This window comes from Gnatocerus cornutus, chromosome 5, assembly GCF_029298725.1.
Source record: "Gnatocerus cornutus isolate USDA-ARS CGAHR chromosome 5, icGnaCorn1.1, whole genome shotgun sequence".
NCBI classification, from domain to species: domain Eukaryota; kingdom Metazoa; phylum Arthropoda; class Insecta; order Coleoptera; family Tenebrionidae; genus Gnatocerus; species Gnatocerus cornutus.
The window spans coordinates 7,547,589-7,573,376 of NC_142237.1; the positions used below are offsets into that span (position 1 = coordinate 7,547,589).

Consider the following 25,788-nt stretch of genomic DNA (forward strand, 5'->3'; position numbering starts at 1 on the left):
CTCATCAGGCGGAATAAAAGAAAATTAGAAAAATGGCAACATTGCAGAACTGTACTCCCCATAAATTAAATTTCCAGTATTCAAAGCCATAGTAACGTCGCTGTTGTATTGTTGGCGTTAGTCAGGTCGGCTCATGAACGAGTAATATAACTATGGTTTCATGTGAACCATCGAGTAAAATTATTGCACAGAAATCGTTAATTTTCGCATCAAACTTTGCCTCTTCAATCCATCATACCTTGAAAAATTAAAGACATGGATTTTTTTTAATATTTTTTTGGTGATCTATGACATTGTCCGATGATACAATTTCACGGTGGTGCGCGACTTTCCGGACGCTCTGTATAGTGCTTTTTTTATAATTATTATGTTTTATTAATGAAAAAAATTGTAAAGTAGAAACTCTGTATGACAATAAATACCTATTATGTCTATACCTACTCATAAAAACGTGTTTTTGTTTATGGTTTTACACAATCGAAAAAGTTAAATAGATAAACATGTTTTCTTTGTAATAGTGTGATCATCAAACTGACAAATTTGCAATGAAAATTGCGAGAATGAGAACAGCTGTAAATTGTGAAATTATATTACCGTTTTGTGCGCTCTTTACCTCCACTAGGCAAAACTAATTTAAAAACAAAATTGAAATGTAGTATGACATGAAATAAAAGTAATTAAAATTCCAGAATAATTTGTTTGCTTCTTCATTATAGTTACATGGAAATTATATTTAATTATAATTGCATTGAATAAACACACTGTAAAAACAAGACGATATTTCCATTACAAAATTGCAACTTTATGAAAGATGAGAGAAAATTTATTTATTTTCGTATACAATGCTAATCTTCAACTAGTGTAAATTAAGTACATCCGCGTAAACCAACAAAATTCATTTCTCAAAACTAAAAGACAAAAGTATCAGTAAGGAAGAACATCAAAACTGTTATTAGTGTTAATGTTAATTGACCTTTGGCAGCTCGCTTAGAATCTGAGCTTCATTCTCCCTCACTCAATTAGTTTATTGGCGTAGGCGTGTATACGCAGGCAAAATAGACACATCCCCAGCGCAATTAAGTTAAATAGTTTCGACAATAGTCGTGTCAAGTCTACGTGCAATTTTCAAACAATGGCCTCGAGTTTCCTCTAAAATTGGAAAGTTGATCGTACGGTCAAGTCTCGTCGGCAATTACAGCGTGACGTCTCGTGGCCAGTTATAAGAACGGACATTCGACACCAGGGAATAGATGATGGCTCAACTGATATAGAGAACGACAGTTATTATCTAAGTGTTATCCTTTTGTCGTCCGAAATCAACAAAGTTTTCAGCGCGGAACTTTCCTGCAACATTTATTGACAACATTCTCGGTTAAAGTTAACAATTTGTTTACTGGGCTACACTTCGAGCAGGAGTTGACTTCCAGTTTAATGAGCTTAACGAGAATACAGACATACAAAGTTAGTACGCTTAGGAGATATGGTGACCACCTAATTAAAGTTGGTGTGATGAGCTTTCGATGAACCTTTCTGGAACAAAAGCCCAAAAGAGTAATTTATTTATTATAACGTTATTTGGAGCAAACGTACCGCCGATGTGTTTTCTCGAATGTGATTGTGTTTTACTAGACCGGCGAATTTTATTGCTCCTGCTTCGTCCATTACTTTGCAACTTTAGCCCATCTGCTAGACTTTCCATAGAGCGCCAGGGGACAATAACGTGTCCACTATTAATATTGCATCCGCCATCATATTTCTTTCACCTGACAGGCAATTTCAAATTTATGGTATTCATGTACTGAACATCGACGTTTAATATCTTAGTTATTTACAGCATCCGGCGCACATCCAAATTTTTGGAAAAAGTCCTTTCACACCGCAACTTTGCACCGAAACTTGATCCGCTATCTCAAGTTCCGCTACAAATAAATAGACTAATGTGACAATATTCGCAATTTACGACCATATTAGTGGCGATAACAAACAAAACGTGATTATTTGGACGTTTTTAATACCATAAAACTGATTTATTGGTCACAGAATTTGCTTTTTTGTATGTCGCCGTTGGAGGTGAATGGGCGGCATTAGAGGGTTGCTACGTGCTGGAAAATCTGTTGACAATAAGTGAAAACCCACGTTATTTAGCCGCTATTCAAGAAAAAACTTAAAAAACATTGACAGAAATTGCGACGTATGTTTTATGGATTTGCGCGCAATGCAACTCGCTGGAAATTATTGCGTTTCAAAGGTTATGGGAAACTGCCCCCGAGAGGTGGACTTGTCAGTAGAGTTCAATATTTAACCGGTTGCTTTCTATGGCCTTATCTTCCTGATGTCAAAGGATGTTGCCACATAAATCGGTTAATACGAACAGTCTAGTTTTAGCCGAGTAAAGAGGCACAAAACGCACTTTCAAAGAGAGGAAGTTATTAGAACAGCTAAATAATTATTATCTGAAACTTGTAAATTGTTCTTTGCATAAAGTTACTAAAAGAATATCCATAAAGATAGACGTAGAAGTTAACACAAAAGACAAACTCGGATCAAAAGGCTACTTCAGGAATTCTCTCGTTATTTTCTAAGCATTTCTCTCATTGGAATTCATTAAATAATAATTACAAATAATTAATGGAAAATCTGTAAACAGGCTTCTTCATGCTTTGGATTTAGATTTCATTATAATTGTTTTACATTTTCTCTAGTTTTCACACGTTTTCAATGATTTCTAAATGTTTTAATGCAAGCATTCTTTAGAATTTTAGACATTTTTTTTATTTCTGCTCAGAAACTATTGATCGTCGGTTCAGCTAAATCTATTCGGTTCTTTAAATTCTTCAAATTCTTGAAATGTGTGCTGAAATCCTTTTTCCATTTTTTTTGGATTTCTTATATTTTTGTTCTATTTATTTTGTTTCTAGTTTTTTAGAATTTTTGAATGAGTTAGATATTCTTTTAAGTATTTTGTTAAAGACTTTGGTATCCCGGTTTAGACACCAACTTTATGTTAAGTATCCCGGTTTAGACACCAGTTTTATGTTAATAGGTACTTTGATTGATAATTACTCGGGCTGAAGGTATAATAACTACGACGTTATTCTTCGTACTTCAACTATCTATTTGCACACTTTACAATGAAGATTGACAAAGTCACTGTATGTACAATATCTGAATTTTGACTATACTAGACTGACTTCTATACTAATACTATATTGGTTTAACACTATACTGTTTTTTGAAATGGATGAGCGCAATATATATATGGTTGAAAAACATTAATAAACAATTAAAAGTGAAAATTTAGAAGGTGAGAACGGAAATAACTAAAATAACGATGGTGAAGGTGCGAAGGTGACAATCTTGACATTGAGTGGTAATGATTATGAGTTTGTGACTAGGGGCACATAACAATTTTTCATGTTTGACTCAGTTCTTTCAGTTTCATAAAATTAAAACTACTTTTGAAAAATTAAAATTAAACCAAAATTCAATTGGCTGCAATATTGGACTCAATGTTTTATACAAATTTAAATATTTTTAATATTTTTGGTTTGTTGCAGTTTATTAAAAAAATATAAAGGTGAACATATTCTAATAAATTTAGTCTTAAATATTTTAAATTGAACTGGGTCACAATAACATGCAAAATTTATTACAATCCAAAATTATTTGTAATCCCAATAAATTAATACTCTTAATAAATAATTTTATGGATAATTATTTTTCATTAAATCGGCGCTCTATATTCATAATTATAATTATGAACAATATTGTGACTTTTTTCTATCATGAGATTAATTGCAAATGTGCTAGAAAAGTCTGTTTAATTTTGTAGCTTAACTAATGAAGCGATTGTGCAAGTAATCTTTGATTAATCTTTTGCAATTTAAAGCTTACTGAAAAACCTGGAGAAATAGTGAATGTTGGAGAGTTGCCAGACATTCGTTCATAAATATGTAATGATTTAATGACTGTCAATATGAGGCAAACCTTCTTCGTTGATTTAAAATTTGAAATTGATAAATTAAACATTAATAAAAATTCGAGAAACGTTTGAATATTTGATCGTAACCTTTTCCCCATTTCACTTTTCCCACATCTTTGCCTCTTCACCCGAAACTAAGTTATAAAGAGGCGTGAAACACTACTGAATTAATCAAAGAGGTTGTATGTCATTAATAAGGCCACCGCAAGCCGCAGTTGGTAAGTTAGATCCCTGCGTTATCTCCTCGCATTGACATTCAGTATCAATTTGCATTTCATGCACAATCGACTCGAAGTCTCGTCCGCCGTAGTCTAGGCGAATATTTTATGCTAGATTTGGTTTTCATATTCCATATTCTCGTCTAACTGGAATCTTATGAGTGATATATTCGGGCGCAGACCCCTGTATAAACAATAGACTCTTGGGAAATTAAAATTCAAAGTAAATTCGCATCTGGGGCGGAAGGTCCATTATCGCGGCACCTCATTTTAAATTACCCCCGAACAAGCAATAATTTTGAATTGCGGATAAACAGGTGTGGAGTGATATCCTCGGTGAAAAATGTGGCGATAAATGAGCGAAAATTGATTCCGGAAAGTTAGTTTTAAGTATGAACAAAAGTAATTACGCCCGGACGCTTCACTTCCGAATTATACTTTTCGTAATTATCCCCCGGCGCTTTTTTGTACATATCTTCCTGACTTTAATCAGGGTAAAAGTTTTGTTCTAAAACGGAAAGTGTTAGGAAAAAGTCGAAACAAAAGCGAGAACTAATTAACGACATGGCCGAACTGTTGGAACACCTCAAGAAATAAAGCAATAACGGAGAGAGTCGCGGCCATAAAGTTTTAATTTGCGTTTTGTACTCCAGCGAAAAAACGAAAACTGGGACAAATAAAGGGGAAAAAGAGAAGACATAATTTAATACACAGCGGAAGTGTAGCGCGAACGGTTGATGGAGTCTGAAATTTATACTGCGAATAAATAAAATCTCGTCAGCTAAACCGGTTTAATTATAGATTTTCGAGTAGTTTTAGTCGATTTTTGCGTCCACTTGAATGCTTTTCGCATTCAGCGATTGTAGCCTTCTCGGAGACGCATAAAAGTTGTTACGTGACGGGAACTTCAGAAAAGGACAATTTTGAATGCGCTCTGTTTTCATTTCATACAAATCTGACCCTCGTCACGTAACAATTTCTGCTGCCCTCTCTCTTTTTACATTATTGACATCGTGTTAAACAATAGGAAAACACACTCGTTATTATCCTGGGAAAGGACCTCGTTAGCGGCGTGATTTGGTGACAGCATGCGATTTTAACGTTTCGTTACGCCGATTTTAATTAAAAGATTTTAAACGACCACGACGACATGGCCAGTTTTTGATTTCGCTCGCCGACGCTGATGGAGAACATATTTTAGGCGTTTAATGGGAAATTCACATGTTTAGAGACAAGTTCAGAACGGAAATTAATTCACCGTCAATTAGAACTATATTGCGTTACACACGAACAAGGCAAAACATATTCATTAATTTGCATTTATAGGAATGGTCACAGAATTGATTTGTCATTGAAAGTTGTTATTGCATCGAAGCATTTCAATGCAGGAAATCATGAAGTAAAGTACGGAGCAGTAATTCACGCGGAAATTAATTTACGGACAAAGTAGTGACCGCATTCATACCTGGCACTATAATTTAACTGTTTTCTAGGCTTCTTCAAACAATTTTCATGTATGTAACTAAACCTACATTTACTATTAGTAAGCACCCCTATAAAATTTACCTTTCAAGCCTTTGATGTGATATTCGGTCCCAATAGATTGAAAATATTTTTCTTTTTGTTGCTCAAAAATGGTGGATGCGCCGGGATAATTTTTCACTACCGATCAGAAATTCCAATTTAATAATGGAGTGATTATACAAAAATGTATCATTACCGTTTGCAGAAAATGTAGAGAACTGCTTGCAAATCCACTTTTGGTTATTAGGTACACATCGTATAATTCAGTTTGCAAAATTAGATATTTCAAAATGATATGTAAATTTCCACATAAAGTGAGAAGGTTTTGTGTAATTCTTCCCTCTTTCATTCTCCCTATCACGTCAATTTGTTTAGACAACGATCCGTTCTGTGAATCCTGCGTGATTTACCTCCAGCACTGCGCAAATAAAGGGTCAATAAGTGTAACGATCTTGTTTTGGGTCAGAATTATTCGAAGGGCTGTCGCGGTGGCTTTATTGAATTCTCTTCGTTTTATCTCTTCTCCTGTCTATTTTTAATGCCGCTCTCCTTATTATGTATTTTAGCATATCGTTCTTCGTGCCTTAAAATTCAGCAGAACGAAGTTTTATCACTGCGCCTCCGAGAATGAATTTTGCTGATACGCTCATGCCTCTCGGCATTAAAATTTCAAGCGTATCGCGTCGTCACACACATATAGAATGTAACTGAATATTGAGTACTGTTATAAAATATTTACACGAATTTTCAGCTTTCACGGAAGCAAGCTCCGTAAAGCTCTTTCCCTTTGATAAAAAAAATACCAAAATTGCAAAAATCCCTCAATTAGAGCGTTGACATTTGTTCGGTAAACTCCGCGAACACGACGAAAAGCTCCTCCCGGAAAACTCCGGGAAAAGCGAACTGGGCGGATGTAATGGCGTTATCCGTCTTACGTTCGCTACAGCGTCACGTGTTTCCTTGATACTTCAATATAACGGCAACTCTATCATAAAGACATTTTAAAGTAATTTATATTTCCAATAGTTTGATATGAAGGTTCCCCGCTTTGTTTGTCGACTCCGGTTCGTGCTTGATGCATAAATAATTTTCTAAATAGCGAACTCCTAATGTAATTACAAGACGAGGAGCACGCCAAATATGAATTAAGACGCTTCGGAATGTTTCCAGCTTTAATGATAGGATTTCTGATAAATTCGGCTGATTTCGCAATTAGGTTTGGCAACGAAAGCGAAAGAACCAGCTACTGCTTAATTCGGATGACGAAGTCGGAAATTTAGCCAAAATTATAGGCAGAGGAGTTCGGAAACTCTGTAAAAACTCAAGAATTTTTCCGACGAGTTCCTAAGTAATAGAGAGATGGCATAAGAGTGGAACATCTGGGAACAATAGGGTTGAAGTTTGCCACTAATGCTCTACAACAAAGTGAAAGACTGCCGCGAAATTTGCGACAAAGAAAAAATTGATGACATTATAATATGCCAATGACAATATGAGGCAATTTGTTAAAACGACGATAAACATGATGTACATTAATCAGTCTTCTTTGATTTATTTCAGGATCATATACCACGCAATTGCCGTTCAAATAAAACGAGAAAAAATAATTGCGCAAAAACGAGTTTCATTGTCATGTTCTATTACAGTACTTTACAGGATTCTGTCCAGTAGCTTTATTAGGTAACGAAAGCATCCGCCCCCGCGTATTACCACGCGTCCGAGACAATCTTGTTTGACCCTTTGCACTTTTGGGCAGACTAGGGCGGACACCCGGAGCCGGATTTTATTTGGAACATGTCGAATTTTAGAGCCGATGGCTTTGTTTTGGCCCTCGTCACATCCACTTGTTCTTCGAGAACCGACTGCTGGACCTGTGTATACAAAATTGCGTGATAAGGGTGCGCTACGATGTTTAAGGTGGTTGCCATCGCTCTCTCCAATTTGTTTACCATTATCTGAATAGGCGAAATGCTGTAATGCTCAAACTTATCTGATCTGAGCAATGGATGATTTATCAAAGTGCGTGGGATGCGAATTAGACTAAATGGACTTGAAGCGAATCGCCTATAGGAAATGAAAGTGGGTAATAAAAAAAAAACAAGTTTTATGACGAAATCATTCGGCGACGGCTTTAGATATTGACTCAAAACCCGAAAGTCGAACATCTGAGGATTGATCTGTTTGCGTGTAAGACACTTTGAAATCTGTTAGTGTCGGGGTGAATACAGTCATTTGATGATCAAACTAAGTTTGAATGTGTAAGGGCTGAAATTCTGTGTAAGAAGCTTCGTGTTTATAGTAGGCGACTTCTTGTACTTCAGTGAAAATGGGTTCCAAATCGCTCCAAATCAACACCCAAATTCATTTCGACGCTCGCTGGATTCATTAAAACTCAAGACGTCCCAATGTTTCCACCTAATTGAATAAGCACTTTGCAAGAAGTTGCAATAGAATCGTTTGCACCAGGCTTAATTTCCCCGCTTTGAAATTCCAGCGTAAAGTCGCTCAACAGCGGCAGAGCCCCGAAATATTAATAAATTACAAAATGACTTATTACTTTAAAAAGGACGAACTGTGTAGAACCGGACCGAGCGTTCCTATGGCAACAGGAAGGATTCGTGGACCGGAAACACTGCAGGTGTAAGTCGAGTCGAGTCAGCGAGGTGTAGTCGCTTTTTTCTCTTCAGCAGCTCCGTCGTTCAGCAGCCGACCCATAAAAGCCAGGATTTACACAGTGTACACTTTACTTGCTTTAATCAACATTTCTCCACTAAAATCAAAACATCTTTCGTTCGCTTTGAGTTCATTTTTCCGGAAAAAGCTCTGACGTCACAAACCCCCCAGCCAACTTCTGAAGTTTGAAATTGATCGGCGGCGACAAAGTTCGTTTAATTGGATAATTCGGTGAAATATTTGGAGTTGGGTGAGTTTTGAAGTTGGTACCGCACGCATGGAAAAACGAGGGGTCGCCAATTAAAGGGTGATCGGGGCATTAAAAACAAACGCCGCGATAAATTCGGTTTGGAAATCGAGCAGGGGGCAGTTTGGGGCTTCAGCGCATTCGTCTAAACGAGGGAGTATGGATTTATAGACAGACAGACAGGTAAACACAGAGGTGAGCTATAAACCTTCACGGAATTCAGGGCTGTACTCATTTATTTACGGCCGCAGCTCGCCAGGTAATCTTAGTCTTAATTTATTATGCGGAGATTCAGACGTGAAAGATTATCGCAGATGATAAAAGAAATGGTACATAAAAAGGGTTGAAAAAGAGATGAGTTTGAGAGCTCTCATTTCGGTGATGACAGGATTTGGAGGTTTAGAATGCTATACGGATAAAAGAACAAAGTGCTCTTTTCTAGGAGAAGTTCAGACGCAAATGTTAACTTTTTTATACTTCCCGAAAGCTTCGATAAATTGATATTACGAGTATTATTCTAGTTTTACAGATTAGAGACCAGTTAGGATTAAACTAGACCAAATCACTTCTTTTCTGATAGTCTTTGCCTAACTTTGGGATAATCTAGTTTCGACCAGCAGACTCTCCGATTCATCCTTCGAGGCAATTTTAACGCAAAGAACTTGAGGTTCACTATTTGTTAGTCGTGGGTAAAAATATCGGTCGCCGAGGTCTGCACTTCACTCCTAATTCCAACCTACATCTTCAGTTCCAACTTTAGTGCCCATTATTTGTCCACTTTGCTTGCATTTCGCGAACGCAGTAAATTACACCAACCGGAATTACAATCGTTCTCATTACACAATTTTTTGATGATCGTACTCATTACACACCGCATACGTCATCCATAAACCGTTCCCTAATTGCTGCATTTCTTGTAGAACCGAAGTCAGAGAATGCAGTTTTACGAGCCTTAATTCCTGCAAAAACCATAAATCTAAATTTAGGTTAATAGTGTCCTTAAATTACATCGAAAGAACTGCGCTTACCACGTCAAGCTTTTTCGTGCCCACTTTTGCTCCCCTCTCTATTAAACCCCCAATAAATTCCGCATCTCTTTATCCCGTCTTTATCCGATGCACCTGTTTCCGCATTTATCCCCATTCGCATCTTCTCCCCGGTTAAAAGCACTTTAGCATCATTATCTTAATTTTGCTTACGACACGTCTTTGCGTGGTGAGCTTTCACTCTTGGTCCATTTTTAAGACGCTCGTAAATTATAATTAGCTATTTTATATGGGGACCCTGGCGACATTTCACGCTTTTTTACAAGGGAAAAATGGTGATGTTACGAATTATCCCGTGTTTTACAAGCAATCTGCGGGTAATTGGTGGAAAAGGTCAGTTTTGGCTTTATTATGATGTATGACGAACAGAGAGGTATACACTTCCGATATATTTATCTTGTCTATTGTGCGAAATCAAGGCAATCCTATAAAGGTTTTATTACTTTTTTGGGATTGTTCCGCGATATGCGGCCGGTGGCTTTCGTATCATTTAAAATGATATAAATTGTTCCGGCTCCGGAACGACACCGCTGGGATTCTTCCCGGACAATAAAAGTAGGAGATAACTCAATACTTCTTACAGAATTTCTCGAAACTACTTTTCGATTTAGGGGTTAATTAAAAATTAGGAGCGTCACCTCGTTGCGACCACTAAAAATTCATATTTTGTTGTTATCGTTGACTATTTTTCACTGAATGAGTTAATTAAAAATACGGGTCGCCACCAGGTCTTCCTGCATTTTAATAAAAACCTTAACGGATATTACTCGCGAATCCACATAAAAATTCATATTTTAAAGATTTATGTGATTATAAAAGTAACTCGATATTTTCTCTCCGATTTCTCTGTCGGAAAACGAGATTAAAAAGAAACAGGAAAATGAGATAAGCCCCATAAAACGTTACAATGTAAAGGATTACAAGCGGTGTTTTAATTTAGAAAAATCGCTGCAGCGCCATCTCCACTTTACTGCCCCGGCAAAAATTATGAAGTCGTCGAGGCTACTCCTCGGAATATAAAGAGTTCATCAACGTTTTGTACGATTGGACCCTAATCCAGCGATAACGCGACATATAACAGGTAGGTTTAGCTCTTGGGTGAATTAATGTCACGATGGACAATTGGGACGGACAATGGCCACAAAATAGCCTGATATCACCTGTCAAGTGTCAATTTTGTCTTTAGCGTCGTTGTTGTGACACAGAAAGAGTCGTCGTAATCTGGGCGAATGTCGCTTGAATGCTGATAATGAAAGAAAAGGCTTTGTTTGGAGCTGAATGGAGAGTTTTTCTACGGCACATGCGTTACGTGTACGAAGAACCATAAATAAGTAAGAAAGATACTAAAATAGATCACTGATTATTATCGACGTTCTTTTGCTGCTTTGTTAGTTAATGCCAAAGGCGATTCTACTTTCCGAAACCACCAAATTAGAGGGAGCTCTGAAGAAGCGAAAGATCAAAAGTTACTTTCACTCCGGAGATGTGAGATATCAGAGAACAACACGAAATATTAATGGTGTTTCTACCTACCTGTCGACATGAATATTTATTTTATACTGATGAAACGGAATAAAAACTTTTGAATTTTCATTTCACAGCAACATTTAAATACACATATAATTTTCAATATTTTAGTTATTGCTTTTGATCCGAAATTTATTACATATAATACCTTTTGCATAAATTTAATGCATAAAATAGACGAAAAAGTAAATTTTATAAAAATATATGATTTTTAATATTTTTGGATCACTTCAAATTGTTTTTTTATTGTATTGTTACTTATTTTACATTTTTTATATAATTTTTATTTCTGAGACAGTAAACCATTTTGAGAAGATGTCAATATGTCGTTTGCTTCCCAGCTATGAAATGAAATTTCTCTCCTACAGGGAGATCAAGAAAAGCATATGTTGGGTTGCCTATATCAAGCTAAATATTTACTGAATTTAAGAAACTTAAAATCATCAGAGTTGCAACCGTAATTGCAAGTGGAGCAATAAAAATGGTTGAGAGCCTCTTTACAAGAATTGAGATATTGCATTTGAAATATCGTGGATGTCAGAGGTTTCATACCGAGAAAAGATTTAAGTGGTGGCTGAAAGTGTACATCCTTCATGTCGCCGAGTTGATGCATTGTCAATGGAAAGAAGGTGATAAGTAGAGGATTTTATTCTTCAAATATTTCTTTTTTACATATTGATTGAACGAAAGCAGCGACAAAATAAGAAAACATCTGCAGTCTGGTTTTAGATCAGCGTTTCAAAAATTTCTCCTTATCGCACAAATTCCTGCAGCCCCAAACCAAATCAATATTTTTCTTCCAATCCAGCCTTCCGATGGGACTTGAAGTTCTCCAGTTAATAATTAAGTGCCTGACAGGCTTCGTTCCTGTGTCCTCCGGTGAATTAAGGTGGTCCGGAAGTGACCTGAATACTCCAGTTTAAGTTCCGGTGGCGATGGTTGGTAACTACTAAAAATCCTTTCCGTTTTTTTAGTGTTACATTTAATTACCGTCCATTTCTTGATGTATTGATCACGCAAACTTTCATTTCAGATAGAAAAAGTTAATTTATGATTTTACTGGAATATTAATAGAAATGTTCCCTGGCCGATTTTTTGCGGTCTCTGGGGTTTTATGGCGTAGTTCGAACCGGGGAAATAAACATGTTTTTAATAAAATAAATGGATGTGCCGTAGGAAGTTAGGTTGCTAGGAATTACGCCTTTATGTAAAAAACATGACTGAATAATTGCATACATAAACTAGCGACAAACTACAAATGACACTATTCTGCAGACAAATGATTTTCTATCCGCTACATTGACTACATATTTTGTCAATATATTTGACGCGTGATAAATTCCATGTGAATAAATCCGTCGCTCGCTCGTCGCATTAATGACCAACCTTTTCCGACATGGAGAGATTTCTTTCGCAAATTTGTCTTTCGCAAATTTTTGGACACTACGTGCATAACTCCGCATGAATTATTATGTGGTAAGACGAAACATTCTTGACTTACACACTTTGAGCCATAAATTTGGAGAAATTCTAGAAATTCCTTGAACTCCTCCTCATACTCGCCTTACTGCTATAAAATATTATGTGCCATATATATTACATTGTTAATCTTCATAAATAGCGAGTCTCGAGACAAATTTTTGACGCAGGATTCTTGCTAAATTGTTTCACTCGGCTCTCGCCATCCCTTGAGCTTTTAACGAATTAATTCGTGATTTATTCGAAAGACTACTCCGGAAGCACGAAGGCTCGACCCACACGCGCCATTGACAGCTTTATCATTCCTTTATTACTGGCGCCAGTTTTCAAACTTTGCCCAGGAGCTGCCCGAAGCAACCAGTCGAGCGTGCGAGTTTTTAAAAATTCAACGTATAATTTAAATATTTAAATATTGAAGAGTGGGATCGGTTGTCTCAATCGAATTAAAATTTAATGCTTCTGCATTGATAAATTCAACATAATGATTGTCATTAATAAATACTGCAATATAAAAATAATAATTGAAAAAAAATACAGAACACAGCCTTCGCTATGAGCTATTCGCGAGAATACTGTACATGATTTTTTCGACTAATTGATTAAGTCTAAACAGTTTATTTTCAACGAACACATGGCGTTTTTTCAACTTTCGTCCACACTAACTAGCTTAATATAGCCAACCCAAAACACGATTAACTTTATCTACTTGTAGGAAAGAAATTTAATTTCACAGTTCGGAAACAAACGACATTGTCACATTCTCAAAGTAGTAGTGAAAGAAACACTGCTTTTATGCACATAACTACAAATTGCTTTGTTTGTTTAACAACAGCGCTCATTTTTCAAACGGCTATATTATTGTCACTTTGAGTTGCAATTGACAGTTTAGTAACGATGTGATTTGCGCCTCTTTGACAACAAACTTTTCACGTTTATCAGGCGAATTTGCGAAGGATTTCTACTTTTCGCCGCGTCAGCAAGGGATTGGTGCCCGTTCCTACATTATTTTCTATATCGAATAATGCGAAATGTTGGAACACTTCACAGCCTCTGAATCCTAAATGCGACGTAACAACCTGTTTTCAACAAAGCGCGATTTCGCACGACAAAATTATTGCAAGAAAGTGGTGCTGTGAAGAGTGATGGTGACCTAAAGCATTTTTACAGTCCGTGTAAGCCTGACAAATGTATACGATTGGGAAAATTATTTGTTGATGACGATATTTATGACTGCAGCGCTGCAGTTTGATAGGTGTAATAAAAATTTTACGGGCGATGTAATCAGCGTAGATATGAGGATTTTTTGTGCAACTGCATAGTTATTTTTGTTCACATATTTAATTCATAATGTTTATTATTCAGGTGGGGAACTATCCAGCTTGTAGTAAAAACATAAAGTATTAAGTAGCAGAGTAGATTGAGTATTGAGTGTAAAGATCGAGTAATTTTTTCGCAACAGCCCTGGAAAAAAACGCAAAGAGGTCGTCTCAGTTAACGAGTAAACGAGTAAAAAGTGGAAGCAGGGATGAGTTCCCGGAAATTGAATTAAAACTCTTGCGTTCGAATGTCGGAGTGACAAATTTTGAGACGCGTTTCTTGCATCCTCTCAAGAAAAAGGCGTTCCTGGAAAAATATACACAGAATTTAATTTACTTTGTAGAAGTTGGCCAAAATTGCTTTCTGGATTTAAATTAATAATTAATTGAGCATTTCATTCGGAGCGAGCAAAACAAAAAGGCGATTTTGGGACAAAATTCCAATTATCATAATTAGCCGCGCACTCTTCATCGCACAGAGAAACGAAACCAAATAAAGTGTTAAGTTGCACAGTATTCGAGGAACTCACGCACATAATCGTAGAGAAGTGTAGTTAGGAGCGGTTTCGGTGCTAAAATGGCGGAATACACCAGGAGACGACTCCGGGCATTGTGTAGTCGGAATGTTAGGAAGTGCTGTAACTGTCGTACCCAGAGGCTAAGTTATGACGGGCGGCATATCCGGCCCTCTGAATACCTAATGAACGCCACCAGTTTCTCTTAACTTTGCCTCTGTAATTTCTGCAGGAAAACTGCGCTTTTTGTTCGGACCATTCCAGAGACCATAAAAAAAGCGAAAAATCCATACATGATAAAAACTTTCGTTTGAAAAAATTCAATTGCAACGTACTCAAAGACAGTGCTGTAAACTACGCCACGTAGTAATTCAGTTTGTAAAAGATGTGACAATGTGCCCATAAAAATTCCCAGGAAATGTGACCACGCAGTGTATCTTCCACGTGAATATTTTATCGTTTAATGCACATTGCGTACGCCTTCTCCTCACACCACTTCAATATACATAAACATTTTTCCTTTATGTTCACCTGAACTCCGTTTCCCATTATTTGTTTCGTCGTTTATTTTTGTTTCAAAAACCAAACATCTATTAATTTTTAAATGTTTTTCTACATTAATTTTTTACGGGCAATATTTTTATTTTCCGGCTCAATTTCATCTTTCCCTTATATGTCATTGATTTTACCTCAAATTTATTACGTTACCGCCAGATGTCCGTTTTTTGCAACTCATACTGGATGGAGAACGTGTCGGTTCGACCGAATTCTCCCTCGTAAAGACAACGTAAACAAACAATTTATACTTTTCCAATTTTCATTTACTGTGAATAAAGTTCACGACTTCAGCAACTATACGCAAAGCGCTTTTTGAAACTGTTTGTGAAACGAAAGTTCCCATCTTGCTATTGTTACAAAGTAATAAATCTGCTTACATGTTAGACTACGAATATTAGAGCTGAAGGCTCTATTATTTTGAATCTTAGACGGATCCGCATTGTTCTGTTTGCAAGTCTACCAATTTCCTGCTCCGTTATTGTTCAAAACGAAATTCTAATAGGGTATATCAAAGGTCTTAGATCACGGTTCATCTTGGTATGTGGCAAGTTTAGTGTAAGCGAACTATTCCCCAGATATTATCACTAGGAATTTTTAATTTTTTGTAACCTTTGCGCCTTGGGGTCTCGCAATCGCCCTTGAAGACTGTAAATTCCCCGAGCTCAAGCCTCTCCCAGACCTGTCACATTTAAAAACTTTTGTAATTTCCCTAAACTCCGTCGACTAACTCAAAACCGTGAAAATTTTCATACAAATCGTCGGCACAGACTCGTGCGTATACACGATTTAGCATATGTGAGACAGCAGTGGAGCCCTAACGAGACGACATTCGTTGTAAACGCGCTACACGTAATGAAATTATTCAAAGTAGATATGCACCCTCATCGGAGCCTTGCCTTTAATTGCACACTCTAAAAGCTCAGAAGCTTAATGCACAAAGCTCGCAAGCAATCATAAAAAGTGGGCTCGTGCGGTGTAGTATCAAAGTTTTTCGCATAACTCACTAAACTTAGATAATTGAAACAGTTAAAGCGTCACAGGCAGTGTAATTAGTGTCTAAATTAACGCTTACAAACCTGACTTGGTCGTTACAAGGATTAAAAGCTGGAAAAATGTAGTGAAATTCAACGTTGGATCAACAGGATTTCGCTAAAATTAGTCTAATTGAAAATTCCTCAAAATGCTCTCACCTTGATTGCTTTTGCTTCGTTATATTTACTTTTCACTCTAAGAACCTCCACAAAAACAATATTTAATTAAAAGAAATTACGATTACTTATTAAAGCCCTTCAGTTTTGATACTCACCGCAACGCATCATGGTGGCGTGCCCGTCGCGAATTCCTGAAACAAGAAAAATCCAATATATGCTTTCAGCTGAAACGAAATTAAAACGTCGCTAACTTTTATAAAGAAAATAATTACAGCGGGGTCGTTTATTTGATTTTTAGTTGTAAGAATTCGATTTCAAACTTTTCGAGAGGAAAGGAAATGTAGCGGAAGTGTGGAAAGTTGACGCACGTGTACTTTCCTTTGATATATTGATAAGTTTCACACATCGAACTTGGGCTTCAGACAACGCAGCTCAAAGTGTGGTTTGAAGAGCTTTGTTCTAAAGGACGAGAGAGTTTTAACTAGGATAGAGAGGTCAAAGTGACAGTTTTAAAGGTGTATCAAAAGTTTTGAGAAGCTTGGCAAAGAATTGAGGAAGTGAGCTTTGTAACGGAAATTGAAGAACACTAACAGTAATTTTTCGACAATCCGGCTTAGGACCACACTGAAAGCATTTCTTTGAACACAACACCTAATAAATATCACTAAAATTTTTTTATTAAACAACTTCAATTTTAATTTAGCTAAATTGTTGCAACGAATAAAATTTAGTTTTCTATTTTTACAATATGTCCGATAAATCCAATAAACTGCAACGCAGTAATTAGATTTAATGAATACTTGCAGACTATTAAGCTCATTATTCAATAACCAACTCCCATTTAACTAAATAAATCGTACATTTTCAAGCATTTTAGACATAGCCAGAGGTACGAGTTTTTAAGGAAAAATGATCCAAAATAATACCAATAGTTTGGAAAAACCAAAATTAATTAGAAAATGGACTTTATGTCTGATTCCCGGGTTCAAAGTTACCAAATTTGTTCTGGTAGCACGTCTCTGCATTGATTCAACATCAAAATGTCACGTTGGGGCATAGGCCTCTAAACACAGTTAGCTAACTTTAGAATATGCCTGACCTAGGTTTTGTAAAGTTAGCTCACAGTGGAGACATTGCTTTTAGAAAACATTTTGCTTAGCCAGACTAATTGTGGCACTTCGAGACTAATTAAATTATCCTTCAATAAGAGAACAACACTATGCATTGTCTATGGCAGAAAAGCAAAATTTTGTAAAAAACTATTAAAGTAAAGAGTTTTTCATAAAATTTGGTTTTTCTGACTAGTTTCAGGACTGGCACATATTGTGAGCTAAAATGGAAAATATTTTTTCCTACGACCTCATATGAAAGTGACATTTTACACACGGTTAAATGACTCCGAAAGTTGATGTTTTCGTACATCCATTTTCGAAAGTAAAAGTCACTAGTGTGATATGAATATATCCGCACAGACCTGTCAAAATTGACAGTTATTTTCAAATACAAATGTAACTCTTGAATTTTTGCTTCAAATATCTAGACGATTCACTGTATAGTAAACCCAGTTGACATATACCTAGTAAATTTTATGGCCACATTATGAGAGGGCCGGGCAGTACTAATACTTGCGATTGGAGACCATAAATGAGCACGAAATGAGTGCGGGCCTATTCAACCATCGGTCAACTCTCTACCTAGAACTTTGTCGGCTGCAGTTTACAACACCCAGTTTTATTTCTATGGGTGGTTTGACTTAAGCCATAAAATGTTTACTAGATATATGTCAACTGAGGTTACTATAAAACAGCATGCATAATGATAAAAATGAATTGGTTAGGTTGTTTTTGACAAATCAGTTTTGACAGGTCTGTGCGGATATATTCATATCACACTAGTGACTTTACTTTCAGGAATTGATGTACAAAAACATGAACCATCTAAATATGTGGAATACGTCACTTTTTTATGAGGTTTTAGAAAAATAACATTTAGAATAGATAAGAAATGAACTATTGTCGAAATTTATGGTTTCTTTCTGATGATGGAAGGTCGTAGGAAAAATAGTGTACATAACTCGTCGAAAAGTGTCTTTCTTGCACTCGTGTAACATCTACACTCGGATGGCGCCTCATGCATCTACATTTACACTCGTGCGAAATTGGTCACTTTCCGTACTTGTTATGTAAATATCTATTGTTCACTTCGATCGCAAAAGACGCCTGAAAAATCTTGTTTCAATTTTATTAGATGCTTTACCGTTAAATGCGTTGAAATAAATAGCATAATTGTTTAAAGAACAATATTTGGTTTAATAATATTAACGTTTAAAAACTTGTTCGTTTTGTATGCACAGTAAAGATATTTTGTTTATACAAAATTTTTGTATAAAGTAGTACATTGTATTACTAGGAGTAGAAAGAAACTTTTTCGTATTAATATATTCCTCGGTTACTACGCCCAGATTGTTAAGAACAAAAATGCAATTGAAGATACTGAAAATTAATTTTCAGTGATATCCAACTTTTTATTTTGTATACCTACGTTAATTTTCAACAGATTGGCGAGTATTTTATCTTAATAGTTACCCATTGTGTTTCCTAGAAAATTCTGTACACTTCTTGTCAAAGATTGACACCTTCTAATTTTTTTGGCCCAGAAGCAAACTCAGAGCTCTTCATCAGCAAGAAGTTTTTTAAATTGCATTTATCTGGACTGCGTTAGCATTAAAGTCATTTTCAAACTTATCTACGATTTTGTAAGCAATGGTGTTAATGTTTTAATTGAATCGTCAAAAAAAAAACAAAAAAAGATTTTTCGTATATCTTCTCAATGTTTTTTGTCCTGCAACAAAACGATAAAAGATAGCAACGCATTTGTCAGCGCGTCAAAACGGCAAGTTTTTTCAATGACGCATAACAATGTATAATCGATTAAAATCCATTTGAATAAATTTGGCCGCTAGCTTTAACTCACAGTACGCTATGGACCAAAATTGTCAGACTGACAGATTCCAGTGGCAAAAAATAGTAGTTAAACCTGTGCTGACCTGGATGAAATGTATTCGTCAAAAATTATTATTGGTTTATTGTTTTTGCGTAAGAAATAACTATCATTTGTTGAAGTAATAAGTGATGTTACGCATAGGAAAAGCGAATTTCCTAAAATCCAAAAATTTCCAATGCATCAAACAGGATCACTGCAGAGAACTTTTTAGGACCACTCGAATCTGTCAAAGTAACAATTTCGGTTTATAGAGTACTGCGTTAGAACTAGCGGCCAAATTTATTCAAATGGATTTTACTTAATATTTTTTTAGATATGTATATGTAAAATTGCACATCAAAATCACCAAAAAATGGCTTTTTTTAGTTTGGAACGTGCGATCAGATTTTCTAAAACTTTATGTGTAAAAAGTATTAACTCCAGCGATGAATTTTATAGGTCGCTGAAACGCTTATTAAATTGACTTTTCAAAACAATGTCGAGTAGTTTCATGACTTTGCAAGTTCTCAAGACAAAGTAAAGGAATTAATTTTTTTTTATGTAGAACCAAAAAAAATAGCTTTTTCGTTTCATTTTAGAAATAATTTTCCACTTCCCAACACAAATTTTGTTCAAAACTTGAATACTTTCAGACATTTTGCTCCAAATTTAACGCTTTTTAAAGGATGATAAATAAGCTTTGGCATATTTATATTTATAAGCAGGTAATGATGGCAAATTTGTTTTATGAATTATAAATTAGATCAGTCAGCGGGATAATAGCTTCACGGTAATGATATGACCAATAAACCAATTATAGTAAATTTTACTAGATAATTACCAGTTATTGCCACGAATTTGATCCTAAGTAATTAATTCCGTAGCAAAAGTAATCAATATGTCAATACCATCCAATACCAAACAAAATAATAATTGTTGGGAGTGAGCGTTGAAACGGAGAATTAAGTCATGTCCGTTATTGTTAAAGCTAATATGGCCATGTTGTGATCTACAACCTAACTATAATGATATGTCCATCAGTGAAGTTTGTTGAACGAGATCGACCTTTGTATCTTGATTAATAAAATTATCTCACGAAATGAACAGCAGTTTGAATTATAGCAGAGTGTCCTTAATTACAAATTTGATCGTCCTGTGTTAAAGTATCTACAAATGATTAATGTATTTCAAACAAAAATAATAAGTTTCAGCGTGTTTGAGTAAAAATTTCAAAGTTTTATCCAATTAGACAAACTATTTGAAGCAGTGAAATATGCATCAGTTCCATTAAACTAATTTGTGCACAGTTGGACGCAGTTTCGTCTTTTTGTCAACAGTCAAACAATTTGAAATAGACCACGCGTACACAACTGTCTCTACCAAAAAGTCAATAACAATACAGTCTGTGGTCGTCGCAGATTATAGAAAAACATTTTTCCTTTCAGCATGGATTCAAAAGACTGGATTAAACGAACTCAGCAAATTTCGCCAAAATTACTCTCCCATACCAATTATTAAAAACGCAAACCGCACCTCGTAAATTCCCTTCAACATATTTACTCCAGTTATTTATTTTCGCCAGACAGCACCATAAGCTCGACCCGGTGCAAATTTAAATCCTTTTTATTGCCACCAATTAAAATTTAATAAAACCATTTATATCCCCCGCTTGGGGTTATACAACGTCGTAAATTGTTGATTGGACGCGATGACTTTCTTGTAAGAAAAGTTTCCGAAATCCTCCGGAAAAAATCTGTTTAAATGGATCAGTTCGATGGAAAAGCTTCAAAAAACAAGGTCAAGTCGTAAATAAGGGTCATTAAATGTAAATTACAACCGACAAGTTCTCCCCTTGCTGTTTCTTATGTCTTCTGTGCTAATTAACCTTATTTCACCTACGCATTTAAATTTAATTAGTATTGTGATTCAGAGGAGGGCGTTATCCCGGAATAATTTAGTATTAATTGTGGTATTAATTTGGGACTCATGCGCTGTCGGCGACCCATTTGCCCCACTAATAGTTTCTGTAATTCTAGAGAGAAATTTTTCCGTAGAACTGAAGTTTTAATTAGTGCTTCATTTACGAAAGCAAGTGAATGGAATCTAAGTTAATTAAAGTTCCAATTTGGCTCAGACTTTATCTCACATTTTGAATAAATAATATTCTACTGGTTTGTACGAAAAGTTTTGAAATGACATTTTTATAAATATTTTTGTGTTGTAGTTGGTCAATTCACTATATACAGGATTTATTTGTTTTGAAGTGTTCAATACAAAACCAACTTCATTTAATCTAATTTGTATGTTATTGAAATAGGCATATTTTTGCACGTTTACAGTTGCTGCTTCTGTCAGCTAAATTGAAAAAAGCATCAGAAATAACTCAAATAACTATTTGATTGTGAGTAATTGAAATGAAACGAAACAAGCACAATATAAAAATAATGCAATTTGTGTAAATAATTATTCTCCATATAATTGAACCCCTATAAATTGCAAGTGTTGTATTTCCCAGCGTCATCGCAATTCCTAGAGGTCATTAGATATAACGGTTTGGAAATCGAATCGCAAACGGGTAGGTGATTATCGGCCTGTTTTTGCCATCAACCCTTGAACCCCTGAGACCGTCATGGCGTCGATCATATCAGCGAGATTCGTTGAAAATGTAAATCATACACTTGGAAATTGCACAGCTCTTTTTCTGTTACAATCCCGATAAAACCTCGGTCTTGCTAAGTCAAAGTGTCGTGTACCGGAAAATGTTCTCACATTAAGCGCGAAAATATCTCTTCAACGTTCTTATTTTGAAAGTAAACGTCGATTTTAACTCAACGTCGCGCTTGTCTCCTGGTGTTTCTGAAAGCAAGTGGAAATCTGAAAATGTGGGTGTCATCACGGTACGTGCAATTTTTATTATGTTTTGTGTGGGATTCGCACTTCTTTGTGTCTTATTTTATCGGACTTTATCACGAGGGTGCGAAATGGCACGTGATTCGGTTCAACGTTTGATTTTATTTGGTTGGTTTCCGACAGATACGCAATAATTGGTATGGAAAAAACGGATCATTTTTTAATTTTAAACAATCTCGATGATTTGATATGAAATCTGTAAAACCAATTTCAATTAATTTAAATACTGATTTCATAATGGATGTGTACTAAAATGTTGTGAGTGCAAATAATAACAATTTAATTGAAGAGTTCATATTTGGATTAATGGTTGACTGAGTGTGTTGATAAAAACTCACTTTTCTAAGCTTCGAGTAAATTGCAGCGCAGTGCAGTTAATTGCTCACATAGAAAAATCTAATGAAAAACTTCTCCAATTTCAGTCAACATTTTTATTATCCTGGAAACTGATGGATGGACGCCATTTACTTAAGTGATCTGAAATACTCCTAGCTTGAGTGCAAGGAAAATGTTTTCACATCTAAACCAGTGCAAAATATGTGTTTATTGAAGACATTTATTTCAGGTTTGGCTTTAAAATACGAGCGACGGGAAGTAACAAAATGTCAATTTGCTGCTTTCAAAATACTGATAAACGCAGAAGAAAAAAATTGTTTTGACGTAAACTTTAGTTTCAAATTACTCTTAATTGGACACTCCGCATATTCACAACTTATTCTTTCCAAAATTCTTTTTATAATATTTTGTAAAGTGTCCTCATAAATATCAAAGAGTAGTTGAAATTGGATGGGTGGCTCACTTCACTTGGATACGAATAAGTAGGTACATAATTTTTATTTTTTCATGAAATTTATAATGAGCAGTTTTGCATCCGGCGGTAAATACACCAAAAAGATAAAAATAAAAATGCATTACATGCAGTTAGCTAGAGTTTATGAAAAGATATTTACAAACCAGTGTACTAGCGAGCTTGGTATTTGCAGATTTTGCCTAATAAATGTAGTTCAGTACGCAACTTCAAGTTGCAAAATAAACTTACAATTTTAAATTAACTCTAGTTAATTTTAATTCGAAATAATTTTGACTGTTCCTTCGTAAAAAAGAGTATGATTTTTAATTAACAAACTTTAATTTTTAATTTTAGTTGGGCGATGAACCCAGAATTCGGCTCCTTTTTAATTTTGCTTGTTCCGTAGAAATTATTAGGGATATGTGTTGAGGTTAAAGGCGTGGATCTTTTCTCGCTTCGCCGCCGCCGCCGCCAGCAATTAAGTGTGCCTTTTTTGGCACATTAATCAAGCATGTTTGCCAATTATCCCTTAATTAAATCGACAAATCCCGGCCATAATTTGGTATTTGGTCGTCGACGTTAGGTTCTAACAATGGCATCGTCCTAACCAATGCTCAGTTGAGCGGAATAAAAGACCTTAGCACTTAGTCCCTAGTTAGGTTGGCCGACCTTTCTTTTAACAAGGTGTTGCAGATCAACGACGGTTATAACAGTTAATCCGAGATCCGCCGTTCTCTGACCATCAAAGGAAATAAATTCTCGTTTGCGAACCGAGAGGATTCGCTCACATAACGAAAACATATAAAAACCTCAACCCACAGGATTATGACGCAAAGTAAAACAATATTTTCCAAATTCCCGGTGCGTTCCTTCTCTTTGCTACATTTCCCAACTCTATGTCTGCACGACTGCCTTCATCAATAACCTTTTATATCCATCTGTCGTATTGATTGCCCGCAGGTCGGAGGTGCCGAACCAAGAAGACGCGCAAAGTTCCTCACACGACGGAAAAATTACTTAAACTGGAAATCAACAAAGTGGGGAAAGTGTCGACACGCTTCAGGGCATAAATATCAAAAAACACCTTCGAAGGATTAATTTTTTATTAAATGTATTAAAAAATAAATGTGATTAAATCAACAGGAGCGTCTTTTTCCGGAAATAGCAAGCAAACTTAATTTACCTTCATTTATGTTGAGCTAAATTATTTAATGGAAAGATTGGATACTCTTTCAGTGCATTAAACTGTAAAATTTCTTTCAACTTTGCAATTGTGACACCCCGATTGTAAAAGAAGTTGCATTAAATTAAGATTTTATGCACGGTTAGATGACATTTCCAGAGTGCAATTTTAGTGGGGTAATAATTCTCTATTCTCGTTAAAATAACTTAATAAAGTTCACGAAAGAAGCAAACTTTAAAGACAATGTTAGAGAAATATACACATGAACTAAGTTAGATTAAAACACCATCTTCATGAAAGTTTCGCGACAAAGTAGTAATTTAGCGAATTTTGATGTCAAAGTGTGTGAAGTTTCTGTTTAAAAGAACTTAATTCGCCTTTTCATGTTGAATTTAAAATTCTCTTATTTTTGGTGTTAGTTCATTTCATTAAGTTGGTGTTGAGTGTATATCCAGCAAGTAATTTAATTAATACTAGTAGTTCCACTTTGAACAAAGAAAACACAATTTATTAAACCTCCCTTGAAAGTGCTCCGATTTTAATAATAAACGCGAAAATGGAGCACTTCCTGTCTTTTTGGATTTTTTGATCCAAAATGTTTTGCAAAACAGAAGATAATTAATTCCACCCCCTATTGTGACGTTTAATCGTGTCTAGAGCTGTTCTGTATAAATAATTTTCATTAATCTTTTATAATTCTTTTTGATTACTTTTGCAATTTTCTCGAGTCTGTCCGAGACAGTGCGTTAAAAATTATCCAATCAAAATTTAATCACGGCGCAGATTGTTAGGTGGTAACCGTCCGAGATGGAAAGAAGTCGTAAACTCCAATTAGAATGGGCCAGAAAAACCGTTAACGTTACTCTTCAACGGATAAAAGGAAAAAACGGCCGCATTATCTTAACAGAGTTGTTAGAGAACCACAGACCCATATTACTGCAAGCACAACAACGGAGAACAGCGGTTCGATTAAGAGCAGTTTACACGATTTATCGAACACTTAACATGAAAATAATTGATTTGATTTGAAACGGATCTGCAGAAACTCCAATAGGACCTATTTTCTGTGCAAATTCTCTTAGAGTACTAAAAAATTTGCTGTTATAATAGGAGCTTAGTATTTTTTGATGTGTGTTTTAAAAATCGCCAAACCCGCCCAAACAATCGATTGATCCTGTTTTGAATGAAACGCAAAATCTCTTTCACGTAAAATCCGCTATTTTTGATCTGTCAATCTTGGGGATTAAAGCTTCCAAACTCGATTTTTTCGAGCATCTCGATGTTCCAATATAAACCAGGAAGCTCGAGCCCCATTTCGGCCCATCTCAGCTCGTTAGCGACCCAATAAACATGCGCCTAAGGGCGGTCTCCTCCGATCTGCATTCACAAGAGTGGAACCATAAAAGCTGATGCCTGTTTACGGCTAAAAAAAAAACGAGCGCTGGCCTCCATGTTGCAATTACGCAAGTTTAACTAGTTCTGGCGAGCCCTTTGAATTCTCCATCACGTGCTGGTACGACACAGCAACTATTGCAATTGAGTCTTCGGGGAGCAAATTCAAGTAATCTGATTTATTCGCGAATCGGACAGACCAATATGACTGCCATTCGGAGAGCATTGTGTGAATTATAATTACTTCACAGACTTTGCTATTATATTCTGGTTATTGCGTAGATAGCGCCCTCTA

At 35.7% G+C, this 25,788-nt stretch overlaps 1 protein-coding gene across 3 annotated transcripts in view; it reads right to left on the reverse strand.

Annotated features, from left to right (window-relative positions):
• Positions 1–25,788, reverse strand: part of LOC148174044 (neuroligin-4, X-linked-like) — a 146,224-nt gene that overhangs the window by 93,895 nt on the left and 26,541 nt on the right. For 2 of the 3 annotated variants that reach the window (XM_088037709.1, XM_088037707.1), the window contains exon 2: positions 16,392–16,427. The exons of the other annotated variant lie outside the window; for it this stretch is intronic. The gene's annotated coding sequence lies outside the window, so the exon portion shown is untranslated. The remainder of the gene's footprint in view (positions 1–16,391; positions 16,428–25,788) is intronic. 3 annotated transcript variants of the gene reach the window in all.